The sequence below is a fragment of the Nothobranchius furzeri genome, chromosome 17 (assembly GCF_043380555.1).
Source record: "Nothobranchius furzeri strain GRZ-AD chromosome 17, NfurGRZ-RIMD1, whole genome shotgun sequence".
NCBI lineage: Eukaryota > Metazoa > Chordata > Actinopteri > Cyprinodontiformes > Nothobranchiidae > Nothobranchius > Nothobranchius furzeri.
This window is the reverse complement of record NC_091757.1, coordinates 4416187-4431223: the sequence shown is the minus strand read 5'-3', so window position 1 is coordinate 4431223 and position 15037 is coordinate 4416187.

The following is a 15037-nucleotide window of genomic DNA, read 5'->3' as shown; positions in this document are numbered from 1 at the left end:
CAATTTCACATCATTCTGGGTTCATTTGTGTGAAAACAAGGTCCAATCAGGCTGAAACGTTACAGGAAGGTAGAATCTATTGAGTTGTAAGTGATCTTAACGTTTCATGATGATAGCACTTTCCTAAGGGGGTCAAACCATGTCCCAAATGTCACCGGATCTGGTGTCAATTTAAAGAAGTAGTCCAGTTACACATTTGTGGGCTTATAACTTGGCTTCTGAATGTCCTAGAGAGATCAGGTTTGTTTTAGGGTACTCCAATCAACAGCTCCTACAACCACAAAAAGGAATGGAGTCATTAGCACTTATGGTTTTTAAATGGCACCCAGAATTATGTTGCACGACGCACAATTTCACATCATTCTGGGTTCATTTGTGTGAAAACAAGGTCCAATCAGGCTGAAACGTTACAGGAAGGTAGAATCTATTGAGTTGTAAGTGATCTGAACGTTTCATGATGATAGCACTTTCCTAAGGGGGTAAAACCATGTCCCAAAGGTCACCGGATCTGGTGTCAATTTAAAGAAGTAGTCCAGTTACACATTTGTGGGCTTATAACTTGGCTTCTGAATGTCCTAGAGAGATCAGGTTTGTTTTAATGTACTCCAATCAACAGCCCCTACAACCACAAAAAGGAATGGAGTCATTAGCACTTATGCTTTGTAAATGGCACCCAGAATTATGTTGCACGAAGCACAATTTCAGATCATTCTGGGTCCATTTGTGTGAAAACAATGTCCAATCAGGATGAAACGCTACAAGAAGGTAGAATCTATTGAGTTGTAAGTGATCTGAACGTTTCAAGAACATCACACATTCCTATAGGGGGTAAAACCATGTCCCAAAGGTCACCGGGCCTTGTGTCACTTTAAAGAATAGTCCAGTTACACCTTTGTGGGCTTATAACTTGGCTTCTGAATGTCCTAGAGAGGTTAGGTTTGTTTTAGTGTACTCCAATCAACAGCCCCTACAACCACAAAAAGGAATGGAGTCATTAGCACTTATGGTTTTTTAATGGCACCCAGAATTATGTTGCACGAAGCACAATTTCACAACATTCTGCGTTCATTTGTGTGAAAACAAGGTCCAATCAGGCTGAAACGTTACAGGAAGGTAGAATCTATTGAGTTGTAAGTGATCTGAACGTTTCATGATGATAGGACTTTCCTAAGGGGGTCAAACCATGTCCCAAAGGTCACCGGATCTGGTGTCACTTTAATGAAGTAGTCCAGTTACACATTTGTGGGCTTCTAACTTGGCTTCTGAATGTCCTAGAGAGATCAGGTTTGTTTTAGTATACTCCAATCAACAGCCCCTACAACGACAAAATGGATCGGAGTCATTAGCACTTATGGTTTTTAAATGGCACCCAGAATTATGTTGCACGAAGCACAATGTCACATCATTCTGGGTTCATTTGTGTGAAAACAAGGTCCAATCAGGCTGAAACGTTACAGGAAGGTAGAATCTATTGAGTTGTAAGTGATCTGAACGTTTCATGATGATAGCACTTTCCTAAGGGGGTCAAACCATGTCCCAAAGGTCACCGGATCTGGTGTCAATTTAAAGAAGTAGTCCAGTTACACATTTGTGGGCTTATAACTTGGCTTCTGAATGTCCTAGAGAGATCAGGTTTGTTTTAATGTACTCCAATCAACAGCCCCTACAACCACAAAAAGGAATGGAGTCATTAACACTTATGCTTTGTAAATGGCACCCAGAATTATGTTGCACGAAGCACAATTTCAGATCATTCTGGGTCCATTTGTGTGAAAACAATGTCCAATCAGGCTGAAACGCTACAAGAAGGTAGAATCTATTGAGTTGTAAGTGATCTGAACGTTTCAAGATGATCGCACATTCCTATAGGGGGTAAAACCATGTCCCAAAGGTCACCGGGCCTTGTGTCACTTTAAAGAATAGTCCAGTTACACCTTTGTGGGCTTATAACTTGGCTTCTGAATGTCCTAGAGAGGTTAGGTTTGTTTTAGTGTACTCCAATCAACAGCCCCTACAACCACAAAAAGGAATGGAGACATTAGCACTTATGGTTTTTAAATGGCACCCAGAATTATGTTGCACGAAGCACAATTTCACATCATTCTGGGTTCATTTGTGTGAAAACAAGGTCCAATCAGGCTGAAACGTTACAGGAAGGTAGAATCTATTGAGTTGTAAGTGATCTTAACGTTTCATGATGATAGCACTTTCCTAAGGGGGTCAAACCATGTCCCAAATGTCACCGGATCTGGTGTCAATTTAAAGAAGTAGTCCAGTTACACATTTGTGGGCTTATAACTTGGCTTCTGAATGTCCTAGAGAGATCAGGTTTGTTTTAGGGTACTCCAATCAACAGCTCCTACAACCACAAAAAGGAATGGAGTCATTAGCACTTATGGTTTTTAAATGGCACCCAGAATTATGTTGCACGACGCACAATTTCACATCATTCTGGGTTCATTTGTGTGAAAACAAGGTCCAATCAGGCTGAAACGTTACAGGAAGGTAGAATCTATTGAGTTGTAAGTGATCTGAACGTTTCATGATGATAGCACTTTCCTAAGGGGGTAAAACCATGTCCCAAAGGTCACCGGATCTGGTGTCAATTTAAAGAAGTAGTCCAGTTACACATTTGTGGGCTTATAACTTGGCTTCTGAATGTCCTAGAGAGATCAGGTTTGTTTTAATGTACTCCAATCAACAGCCCCTACAACCACAAAAAGGAATGGAGTCATTAGCACTTATGCTTTGTAAATGGCACCCAGAATTATGTTGCACGAAGCACAATTTCAGATCATTCTGGGTCCATTTGTGTGAAAACAATGTCCAATCAGGATGAAACGCTACAAGAAGGTAGAATCTATTGAGTTGTAAGTGATCTGAACGTTTCAAGATGATCGCACATTCCTATAGGGGGTAAAACCATGTCCCAAAGGTCACCGGGCCTTGTGTCACTTTAAAGAATAGTCCAGTTACACCTTTGTGGGCTTATAACTTGGCTTCTGAATGTCCTAGAGAGGTTAGGTTTGTTTTAGTGTACTCCAATCAACAGCCCCTACAACCACAAAAAGGAATGGAGTCATTAGCACTTATGGTTTTTTAATGGCACCCAGAATTATGTTGCACGAAGCACAATTTCACAACATTCTGCGTTCATTTGTGTGAAAACAAGGTCCAATCAGGCTGAAACGTTACAGGAAGGTAGAATCTATTGAGTTGTAAGTGATCTGAACGTTTCATGATGATAGGACTTTCCTAAGGGGGTCAAACCATGTCCCAAAGGTCACCGGATCTGGTGTCACTTTAATGAAGTAGTCCAGTTACACATTTGTGGGCTTCTAACTTGGCTTCTGAATGTCCTAGAGATATCAGGTTTGTTTTAGTATACTCCAATCAACAGCCCCTACAACGACAAAAAGGATCGGAGTCATTAGCACTTATGGTTTTTAAATGGCATCCAGAATTATGTTGCACGAAGCACAATGTCACATCATTCTGGGTTCATTTGTGTGAAAACAAGGTCCAATCAGGCTGAAACGTTACAGAAAGGTAGAATCTATTGAGTTGTAAGTGATCTGAACGTTTCATGATGATAGCACTTTCCTAAGGGGGTCAAACCATGTCCCAAAGGTCACCGGATCTGGTGTCAATTTAAAGAAGTTGTCCAGTTACACATTTGTGGGCTTATAACTTGGCTTCTGAATGTCCTAGAGCGATCAGGTTTGTTTTAGTGTACTCCAATCAACAGCCCCTACAACCACAAAAAGGAATGGAGACATTAGCACTTATGGTTTTTAAATGGCACCCAGAATTATGTTGCACGAAGCACAATTTCACATCATTCTGGCTTCATTTGTGTGAAAACAAGGTCCAATCAGGCTGAAACGTTACAGGAAGGTAGAATCTATTGAGTTGTAAGTGATCTGAACGTTTCATCATGATAGCACTTTCCTAAGGGGGTCAAACCATGTCCCAAAGGTCACCGGATCAGGTGTCAATTTAAAGAAGTAGTCCAGTTACACATTTGTGGGCTTATAACTTGGCTTCTGAATGTCCTAGAGCGATCAGGTTTGTTTTAGTGTACTCCAATCAACAGCCCCTACAACCACAAAAAGGAATGGAGTCATTAGCACTTATGGTTTGTAAATGGCACCCAGAATTATGTTGCACGAAGCACAATTTCACATCATTCTGTGTCCATTTGTGTGAAAACAAGGTCCAATCAGGCTGAAACGCTACAAGAAGGTAGAATCTATTGAGTTGTAAGTGATCTGAACGTTTCATGATGATAGCACTTTCCTAAGGGGGTCAAACCATGTCCCAAAGGTCACCGGATCTGGTGTCAATTTAAAGAAGTAGTCCAGTTACACATTTGTGGGCTTATAACTTGGCTTCTGAATGTCCTAGAGAGATCAGGTTTGTTTTAATGTACTCCAATCAACAGCCCCTACAACCACAAAAAGGAATGGAGTCATTAGCACTTATGGTTTGTAAATGGCACCCAGAATTATGTTGCACAAAGCACAATTTCACATCATTCTGGGTTCATTTGTGTGAAAACAAGGTCCAATCAGGCTGAAACGTTACAGGAAGGTAGAATCTACTGAGTTGTAAGTGATCTGAACGTTTCATGATGATAGCACTTTCCTAAGGGGGTCAAACCATGTCCCAAATGTCACCGGATCTGGTGTCAATTTAAAGAAGTAGTCCAGTTACACATTTGTGGGCTTATAACTTAGCTTCTGAATGTCCTAGAGAGATCAGGTTTTTTTTACTGTACTCCAATCAACAGCCCCTACAACCACAAAAAGGAATGGAGTCATTAGCACTTATGGTTTTTAAATGGCACCCAGAATTATGTTGCACGAAGCACAATTTCACATAATTCTGGGTCCATTTGTGTGAAAACAAGGTCCAATCAGGCTGAAACGTTACAGGAAGGTAGAATCTATTGAGATGTAAGTGATCTGAATGTTTCATGATGATAGCACTTTCCTAACGGGGTCAAACCATGTCCCAAAGGTCACCGGATCTGGTGTCAATTTAAAGAAGTAGTCCAGTTACACATTTGTGGGCTTATAACTTGGCTTCTGAATGTCCTAGAGAGATCAGGTTTGTTTTACTGTACTCCAATCAACAGCCGCTACAACCACAAAAAGGAATGGAGTCATTAGCACTTATGCTTTGTAAATGGCACCCAGAATTATGTTGCACGAAGCACAATTTCAGATCATTCTGGGTCCATTTGTGTGAAAACAATGTCCAATCAGGCTGAAACGCTACAAGAAGGTAGAATCTATTGAGTTGTAAGTGATCTGCACGTTTCAAGATGATCGCACATTCCTATAGGGGGTAAAACCATGTCCCAAAGGTCACCGGGCCTTGTGTCACTTTAAAGAATAGTACAGTTACACCTTTGTGGGCTTATAACTTGGCTTCTGAATGTCCTAGAGAGGTCAGGTTTGTTTTAGGGTACTCCAATCAACAGCCCCTACAACCACAAAAAGGAATGGAGTCATTAGCACTTATGGTTTGTAAATGGCACCCAGAATTATGTTGCATGAAGCACAATTTCACATCATTCTGGGTCCATTTGTGTGAAAACAAGGTCCAATCAGGCTGAAACGTTACAGGAAGGTAGAATCTATTGAGTTGTAAGTGATCTGAACGTTTCATGATGATAGCACTTTCCTAAGGGGGTCAAACCATGTCCCAAAGGTCACCGGATCTGGTGTCAATTTAAAGAAGTAGTCCAGTTACACATTTGTGGGCTTATAACTTGGCTTCTGAATGTCCCTGAGAGATCAGGTTTGTTTTAGTATACTCCAATCAACAGCCCCTACAACCACAAAAAGGAATGGAGTCATTAGCACGTATGGTTTTTAAATGGCACCCAGAATTATGTTGCACGAAGCACAATTTCACATCATTCTGGGTCCATTTGTGTGAAAACAAGGTCCAATCAGGCTGAAACGTTACAGGAAGGTAGAATCTATTGAGTTGTAAGTGATCTGAACGTTTCATGATGATAGCACTTTCCTAAGGGGGTCAAACCATGTCCCAAAGGTCACCTGATCTGGTGTCAATTTAAAGAAGTAGTCCAGTTACACATTTGTGGGCTTATAACTTGGTTTCTGAATGTCCTAGAGAGATCAGGTTTGTTTTAGTATACTCCAATCAACAGCCCCTACAACCACAAAAAGGAATGGAGTCATTAGCACTTATGCTTTGTAAATGGCACCCAGAATTATGTTGAACGAAGCACAATTTCACATCATTCTGGGTTCATTTGTGTGAAAACAAGGTCCAATCAGGCTGAAACGTTACAGGAAGGTAGAATCTATTGAGTTGTAAGTGATCTGAACGTTTCATGATGATAGCACTTTCCTAAGGGGGTCAAACCATGTCCCAAAGGTCACCGGATCTGGTGTCAATTTAAAGAAGTAGTCCAGTTACACATTTGTGGGCTTATAACTTGGCTTCTGAATGTCCTAGAGAGATCAGGTTTGTTTTAATGTACTCCAATCAACAGCCCCTACAACCACAAAAAGGAATGGAGTCATAAGCACTTATGGTTTGTAAATGGCACCCAGAATTATGTTGCACGAAGCACAATTTCACATCATTCTGGGTTCATTTGTGTGAAAACAAGGTCCAATCAGGCTGAAACGTTACAGGAAGGTAGAATCTATTGAGTTGTAAGTGATCTGAACGTTTCATGATGATAGCACTTTCCTAAGGGGGTCAAACCATGTCCCAAAGGTCACCGGATCTGGTGTCAATTTAAAGTAGTCCAGTTACACATTTGTGGGCTTATAACTTGGCTTCTGACTGTCCTAGAGAGATCAGGTTTGTTTTAATGTACTCCAATCAACAGCCCCTACAACCACAAAAAGGAATGGAGACATTAGCACTTATGGTTTGTAAATGGCACCCAGAATTATGTTGCACGAAGCACAATTTCACATCATTCTGGGTCCATTTGTGTGAAAACAAGGTCCAATCAGGCTGAAACGCTACAAGAAGGTAGAATCTATTGAGTTGTAAGTGATCTGAACGTTTCATGATGATAGCACTTTCCTAAGGGGGTCAAACCATGTCCCAAAGGTCACCGGATCTGGTGTCAATTTAAAGAAGTAGTCCAGTTACACATTTGTGGGCTTATAACTTGGCTTCTGAATGTCCTAGAGAGATCAGGTTTGTTTTATTGTACTCCAATCAACAGCCCCTACAACCACAAAAAGGAATGGAGTCATAAGCACTTATGGTTTGTAAATGGCACCCAGAATTATGTTGCACGAAGCACAATTTCACATCATTCTGGGTTCATTTGTGTGAAAACAAGGTCCAATCAGGCTGAAACGTTACAGGAAGGTAGAATCTATTGAGTTGTAAGTGATCTGAACGTTTCATGATGATAGCACTTTCCTAAGGGGGTCAAACCATGTCCCAAAGGTCACCGGATCTGGTGTCAATTTAAAGTAGTCCAGTTACACATTTGTGGGCTTATAACTTGGCTTCTGACTGTCCTAGAGAGATCAGGTTTGTTTTAATGTACTCCAATCAACAGCCCCTACAACCACAAAAAGGAATGGAGTCATTAGCACTTATGGTTTGTAAATGGCACCCAGAATTATGTTGCACGAAGCACAATTTCACATCATTCTGGGTCCATTTGTGTGAAAACAAGGTCCAATCAGGCTGAAACGCTACAAGAAGGTAGAATCTATTGAGTTGTAAGTGATCTGAACGTTTCATGATGATAGCACTTTCCTAAGGGGGTCAAACCATGTCCCAAAGGTCACCGGATCTGGTGTCAATTTAAAGAAGTAGTCCAGTTACACATTTGTGGGCTTATAACTTGGCTTCTGAATGTCCTAGAGAGATCAGGTTTGTTTTATTGTACTCCAATCAACAGCCCCTACAACCACAAAAAGGAATGGAGTCATAAGCACTTATGGTTTGTAAATGGCACCCAGAATTATGTTGCACGAAGCACAATTTCACATCATTCTGGGTTCATTTGTGTGAAAACAAGGTCCAATCAGGCTGAAACGTTACAGGAAGGTAGAATCTATTGAGTTGTAAGTGATCTGAACGTTTCATGATGATAGCACTTACCTAAGGGGGTCAAACCATGTCCCAAAGGTCACCGGATCTGGTGTCAATTTAAAGTAGTCCAGTTACACATTTGTGGGCTTATAACTTGGCTTCTGAATGTCCTAGAGAGATCAGGTTTGTTTTAATGTACTCCAATCAACAGCCCCTACAACCACAAAAAGGAATGGAGTCATTAGCACTTATGGTTTGTAAATGGCACCCAGAATTATGTTGCACGAAGCACAATTTCACATCATTCTGGGTCCATTTGTGTGAAAACAAGGTCCAATCAGGCTGAAACGCTACAAGAAGGTAGAATCTATTGAGTTGTAAGTGATCTGAACGTTTCATGATGATAGCACTTTCCAAAGGGGGTCAAACCATGTCCCAAAGGTCACCGGATCTGGTGTCAATTTAAAGAAGTAGTCCAGTTACACATTTGTGGGCTTATAACTTGGCTTCTGAATGTCCTAGAGAGATCAGGTTTGTTTTAGTGTACTCCAATCAACAGCCCCTACAACCACAAAAAGGAATGGAGACATTAGCACTTATGGTTTTTAAATGGCACCCAGAATTATGTTGCACGAAGCACAATTTCACATCATTCTGGGTTCATTTGTGTGAAAACAGGGTCCAATCAGGCTGAAACGTTACAGGAAGGTAGAATCTATTGAGTTGTAAGTGATCTGAACGTTTCATGATGATAGCACTTTCCTAAGGGGGTCAAACCATGTCCCAAAGGTCACCGGATCTGGTGTCAATTTAAAGAAGTAGTCCAGTTACACATTTGTGGGCTTATAACTTGGCTTCTGAATGTCCTAGAGAGGTCAGGTTTGTTTTATTGTACTCCAATCAACAGCCCCTACAACCACAAAAAGGAATGGAGACATTAGCACTTATGGTTTGTAAATGGCACCCAGAATTATGTTGCACGAAGCACAATTTCACATCATTCTGGGTCCATTTGTGTGAAAACAAGGTCCAATCAGGCTGAAACGCTACAAGAAGGTAGATTCTATTGAGTTGTAAGTGATCTGAACGTTTCAAGATGATCGCACATTCCTATAGGGGGTAAAACCATGTCCCAAAGGTCACCGGGCCTGGTGTCACTTTAAAGATGTAGTCCAGTTACACCTTTGTGGGCTTATAACTTGGCTTCTGAATGTCCTAGAGAGGTCAGGTTTGTTTTACTGTACTCCAATCAACAGCCCCTACAACCACAAAAAGGAATGGAGACATTAGCACTTATGATTTTTAAATGGCACCCAGAATTAGGGATGAGTACCGAATTCGGTACTTTTTAAGGTACCGACCGAATTCCATAGAACCGACCGAACACCGATTCACGTCATTTCAAACGGTGCCTCGTTTCGGTACTGCCAAGACAGTTGCGCATGCGCAAGAGCGTCATGTCGCCGGTCCCTGCGAGCCCGTTGTAAACAGAGCAGCATGGTAGAAAGAACGCACGCTAAAGCTTGGGTCCACTTCACTAAATGTGATGGGTAACTGGGTGATGAAACTAGCGACAGACAACGATCTAAGTGAGACATCCTCATCTTAATCTGCTCCAGTAGGTAAATAAAATGTTTAAGATAACGTTACCTTGATTTGTTAGCTTCCGTTTCGCTAATGGTGCGTTCGCTTTCTCCTCGGAACTCCGAATTTCCGACTAGAAGAACATGAACGCGCTCTAAAGTTTGGCTTTACTTTACTAAATGCGACGGGTGATTGGGTGAAGGTAAAACCAGTGACCATTATCTAAGTTTGAGGCATCATCGTTTTAATCTGCTCCAGCAGCTAAATAAACTGTTAAAGATAACGTTAGCTTGATATGTTAGCTTCCATTGCCACCATTGTTATCAGCTAATGGTGCGTTCGCTTTCTCCTCGGAAATTCTAACTTCCCAGTAGGAAAAATCAAATGAAAAAGGACGGCAAAAGGAATGAAGATACACAGTAAATTTAGTTCACAGTAAAGATGTTTGCTTCAGTTTAATTATCAGCTTATAAAACTACAAGGACGATGTTAAAATACAAACTTGTATGTTATTTATCGTGATATTTATCAAATATGGTTATATATTGAGAAAAATATCTATTTAATTATAAAAGAGAATTAAAATAATAAACACTCAAAAGTATCGAAAATTGGTACCGTTAAGTACCGGTATCGACTCGTAGGTACCGGGAATTAGTACCGGATCGATTCAAATGTCAAAGGTACCCATCCCTACCCAGAATTATGTTGCACGAAGCCCAACTTCACATCATTCTGGGTTCATTTGTGTGAAAACAAGGTCCAGTCAGGCTGAAACGTTACAGGAAGGTAGAATCTATTGAGTTGTAAGTGATCTGAACGTTTCATGATGATAGCACTTTCCTAAGGGGGTCAAACCATGTCCCAAAGGTCACCGGATCTGGTGTCAATTTAAAGAAGTTGTCCAGTTACACATTTGTGGGCTTATAACTTGGCTTCTGAATGTCCTAGAGCGATCAGGTTTGTTTTAGTGTACTCCAATACACAGCCCCTACAACCACAAAAAGGAATGGAGACATTAGCACTTATGGTTTTTAAATGGCACCCAGAATTATGTTGCACGAAGCACAATTTCACATCATTCTGGGTTCATTTGTGTGAAAACAAGGTCCAATCAGGCTGAAACGTTACAGGAAGGTAGAATCTATTGAGTTGTAAGTGATCTGAACGTTTCATGATGATAGCACTTTCCTAAGGGGGTCAAACCATGTCCCAAAGGTCACCGGATCTGGTGTCACTTTAAAGAAGTAGTCCAGTTACACATTTGTGGGCTTATAACTTGGCTTCTGAATGTCCTAGAGAGGTCAGGTTTGTTTTATTGTACTCCAATCAACAGCCCCTACAACCACAAAAAGGAATGGAGACATTAGCACTTATGGTTTGTAAATGGCACCCAGAATTATGTTGCACGAAGCACAATTTCACATCATTCTGGGTCCATTTGTGTGAAAACAAGGTCCAATCAGGCTGAAACGCTACAAGAAGGTAGATTCTATTGAGTTGTAAGTGATCTGAACGTTTCATGATGATAGCACTTTCCTAAGGGGGTCAAACCATGTCCCAAAGGTCACCGGATCTGGTGTCAATTTAAAGAAGTAGTCCAGTTACACATTTGTGGGCTTATAACTTGGCTTCTGAATGTCCTAGAGAGATCAGGTTTATTGTAATGTACTCCAATCAACAGCCCCTACAACCACAAAAAGGAATGGAGTCATAAGCACTTATGGTTTGTAAATGGCACCCAGAATTATGTTGCACGAAGCACAATTTCACATCATTCTGGGTTCATTTGTGTGAAAACAAGGTCCAATCAGGCTGAAACGTTACAGGAAGGTAGAATCTATTGAGTTGTAAGTGATCTGAACGTTTCATGATGATAGCACTTTCCTAAGGGGGTCAGACCATGTCCCAAAGGTCACCGGATCTGGTGTCAATTTAAAGTAGTCCAGTTACACATTTGTGGGCTTATAACTTGGCTTCTGAATGTCCTAGAGAGATCAGGTTTGTTTTAATGTACTCCAATCAACAGCCCCTACAACCACAAAAAGGAATGGAGTCATTAGCACTTATGGTTTGTAAATGGCACCCAGAATTATGTTGCACGAAGCACAATTTCACATCATTCTGGGTCCATTTGTGTGAAAACAAGGTCCAATCAGGCTGAAACGCTACAAGAAGGTAGAATCTATTGAGTTGTAAGTGATCTGAACGTTTCATGATGATAGCACTTTCCTAAGGGGGTCAAACCATGTCCCAAAGGTCACCGGATCTGGTGTCAATTTAAAGAAATAGTCCAGTTACACATTTGTGGGCTTATAACTTGGCTTCTGAATGTCCTAGAGTGATCAGGTTTGTTTAAGTGTACTCCAATCAACAGCCCCTACAACCACAAAAAGGAATGGAGTCATAAGCACTTATGGTTTGTAAATGGCACCCAGAATTATGTTGCACGAAGCACAATTTCACATCATTCTGGGTTCATTTGTGTGAAAACAAGGTCCAATCAGGCTGAAACGTTACAGGAAGGTAGAATCTATTGAGTTGTAAGTGATCTGAACGTTTCATGATGATAGCACTTACCTAAGGGGGTCAAACCATGTCCCAAAGGTCACCGGATCTGGTGTCAATTTAAAGTAGTCCAGTTACACATTTGTGGGCTTATAACTTGGCTTCTGAATGTCCTAGAGAGATCAGGTTTGTTTTAATGTACTCCAATCAACAGCCCCTACAACCACAAAAAGGAATGGAGTCATTAGCACTTATGGTTTGTAAATGGCACCCAGAATTATGTTGCACGAAGCACAATTTCACATCATTCTGGGTCCATTTGTGTGAAAACAAGGTCCAATCAGGCTGAAACGCTACAAGAAGGTAGAATCTATTGAGTTGTAAGTGATCTGAACGTTTCATGATGATAGCTCTTTCCAAAGGGGTTCAAACCATGTCCCAAAGGTCACCGGATCTGGTGTCAATTTAAAGAAGTAGTCCAGTTACACATTTGTGGGCTTATAACTTGGCTTCTGAATGTCCTAGAGAGATCAGGTTTGTTTTAGTGTACTCCAATCAACAGCCCCTACAACCACAAAAAGGAATGGAGACATTAGCACTTATGGTTTTTAAATGGCACCCAGAATTATGTTGCACGAAGCACAATTTCACATCATTCTGGGTTCATTTGTGTGAAAACAAGCTCCAATCAGGCTGAAACGTTACAGGAAGGTAGAATCTATTGAGTTGTAAGTGATCTGAACGTTTCATGATGATAGCACTTTCCTAAGGGGGTCAAACCATGTCCCAAAGGTCACCGGATCTGGTGTCACTTTAAAGAAGTAGTCCAGTTACACATTTGTGGGCTTATAACTTGGCTTCTGAATGTCCTAGAGAGGTCAGGTTTGTTTTATTGTACTCCAATCAACAGCCCCTACAGCCACAAAAAGGAATGGAGACATTAGCACTTATGGTTTGTAAATGGCACCCAGAATTATGTTGCACGAAGCACAATTTCACATCATTCTGGGTCCATTTGTGTGAAAACAAGGTCCAATCAGGCTGAAACGCTACAAGAAGGTAGATTCTATTGAGTTGTAAGTGATCTGAACGTTTCAAGATGATCGCACATTCCTATAGGGGGTAAAACCATGTCCCAAAGGTCACCGGGCCTGGTGTCACTTTAAAGATGTAGTCCAGTTACACCTTTGTGGGCTTATAACTTGGCTTCTGAATGTCCTAGAGAGGTCAGGTTTGTTTTAGTGTACTCCAATCAACAGCCCCTACAACCACAAAAAGGAATGGAGACATTAGCACTTATGATTTTTAAATGGCACCCAGAATTATGTTGCATGAAGCCCAACTTCACATCATTCTGGGTCCATTTGTGTGAAAACAAGGTCCAGTCAGGCTGAAACGTTACAGGAAGGTAGAATCTATTGAGTTGTAAGTGATCTGAACGTTTCATGATGATAGCACTTTCCTAAGGGGGTCAAACCATGTCCCAAAGGTCACCGGATCTGGTGTCAATTTAAAGAAGTTGTCCAGTTACACATTTGTGGGCTTATAACTTGGCTTCTGAATGTCCTAGAGCGATCAGGTTTGTTTTAGTGTACTCCAATCAACAGCCCCTACACCCACAAAAAGGAATGGAGACATTAGCACTTATGGTTTTTAAATGGCACCCAGAATTATGTTGCACGAAGCACAATTTCACATCATTCTGGGTTCATTTGTGTGAAAACAAGGTCCAATCAGGCTGAAACGTTACAAGAAGGTAGAATCTATTGAGTTGTAAGTGATCTGAACGTTTCATGATGATAGCACTTTCCTAAGGGGGTCAAACCATGTCCCAAAGGTCACCGGATCTGGTGTCACTTTAAAGAAGTAGTCCAGTTACACATTTGTGGGCTTATAACTTGGCTTCTGAATGTCCTAGAGAGGTCAGGTTTGTTTTACTGTACTCCAATCAACAGCCCCTACAACCACAAAAAGGAATGGAGACATTAGCACTTATGGTTTGTAAATGGCACCCAGAATTATGTTGCACGAAGCACAATTTCACATCATTCTGGGTCCATTTGTGTGAAAACAAGGTCCAATCAGGCTGAAACGCTACAAGAAGGTAGATTCTATTGAGTTGTAAGTGATCTGAAAGTTTCAAGATGATCGCACATTCCTATAGGGGGTAAAACCATGTCCCAAAGGTCACCGGATCTGGTGTCAATTTAAAGAAGTAGTCCAGTTACACATTTGTGGGCTTATAACTTGGCTTCTGAATGTCCTAGAGAGATCAGGTTTGTTTTAATGTACTCCAATCAACAGCCCCTACAATCACAAAAAGGAATGGAGTCATTAGCACTTATGGTTTGTAAATGGCACCCAGAATTATGTTGCACGAAGCACAATTTCACATCATTCTGGGTTCATTTGTGTGAAAACAAGGTCCAATCAGGCTGAAACGTTACAGGAAGGTAGAATCTATTGAGTTGTAAGTGATCTGAACGTTTCATGATGATAGCACTTTCCTAAGGGGGTCAAACCATGTCCCAAAGGTCACCGGATCTGGTGTCAATTTAAAGTAGTCCAGTTACACATTTGTGGGCTTATAACTTGGCTTCTGAATGTCCTAGAGAGATCAGGTTTGTTTTAATGTACTCCAATCAACAGCCCCTACAACCACAAAAAGGAATGGAGTCATTAGCACTTATGGTTTGTAAATGGCACCCAGAATTATGTTGCACGAAGCACAATTTCACATCATTCTGGGTCCATTTGTGTGAAAACAAGGTCCAATCAGGCTGAAACGTTACAAGAAGGTAGAATCTATTGAGTTGTAAGTGATCTGAACGTTTCATGATGATAGCAGTTTCCTAAGGGGGTCAAACCATGTCCCAAAGGTCACCGGATCTGG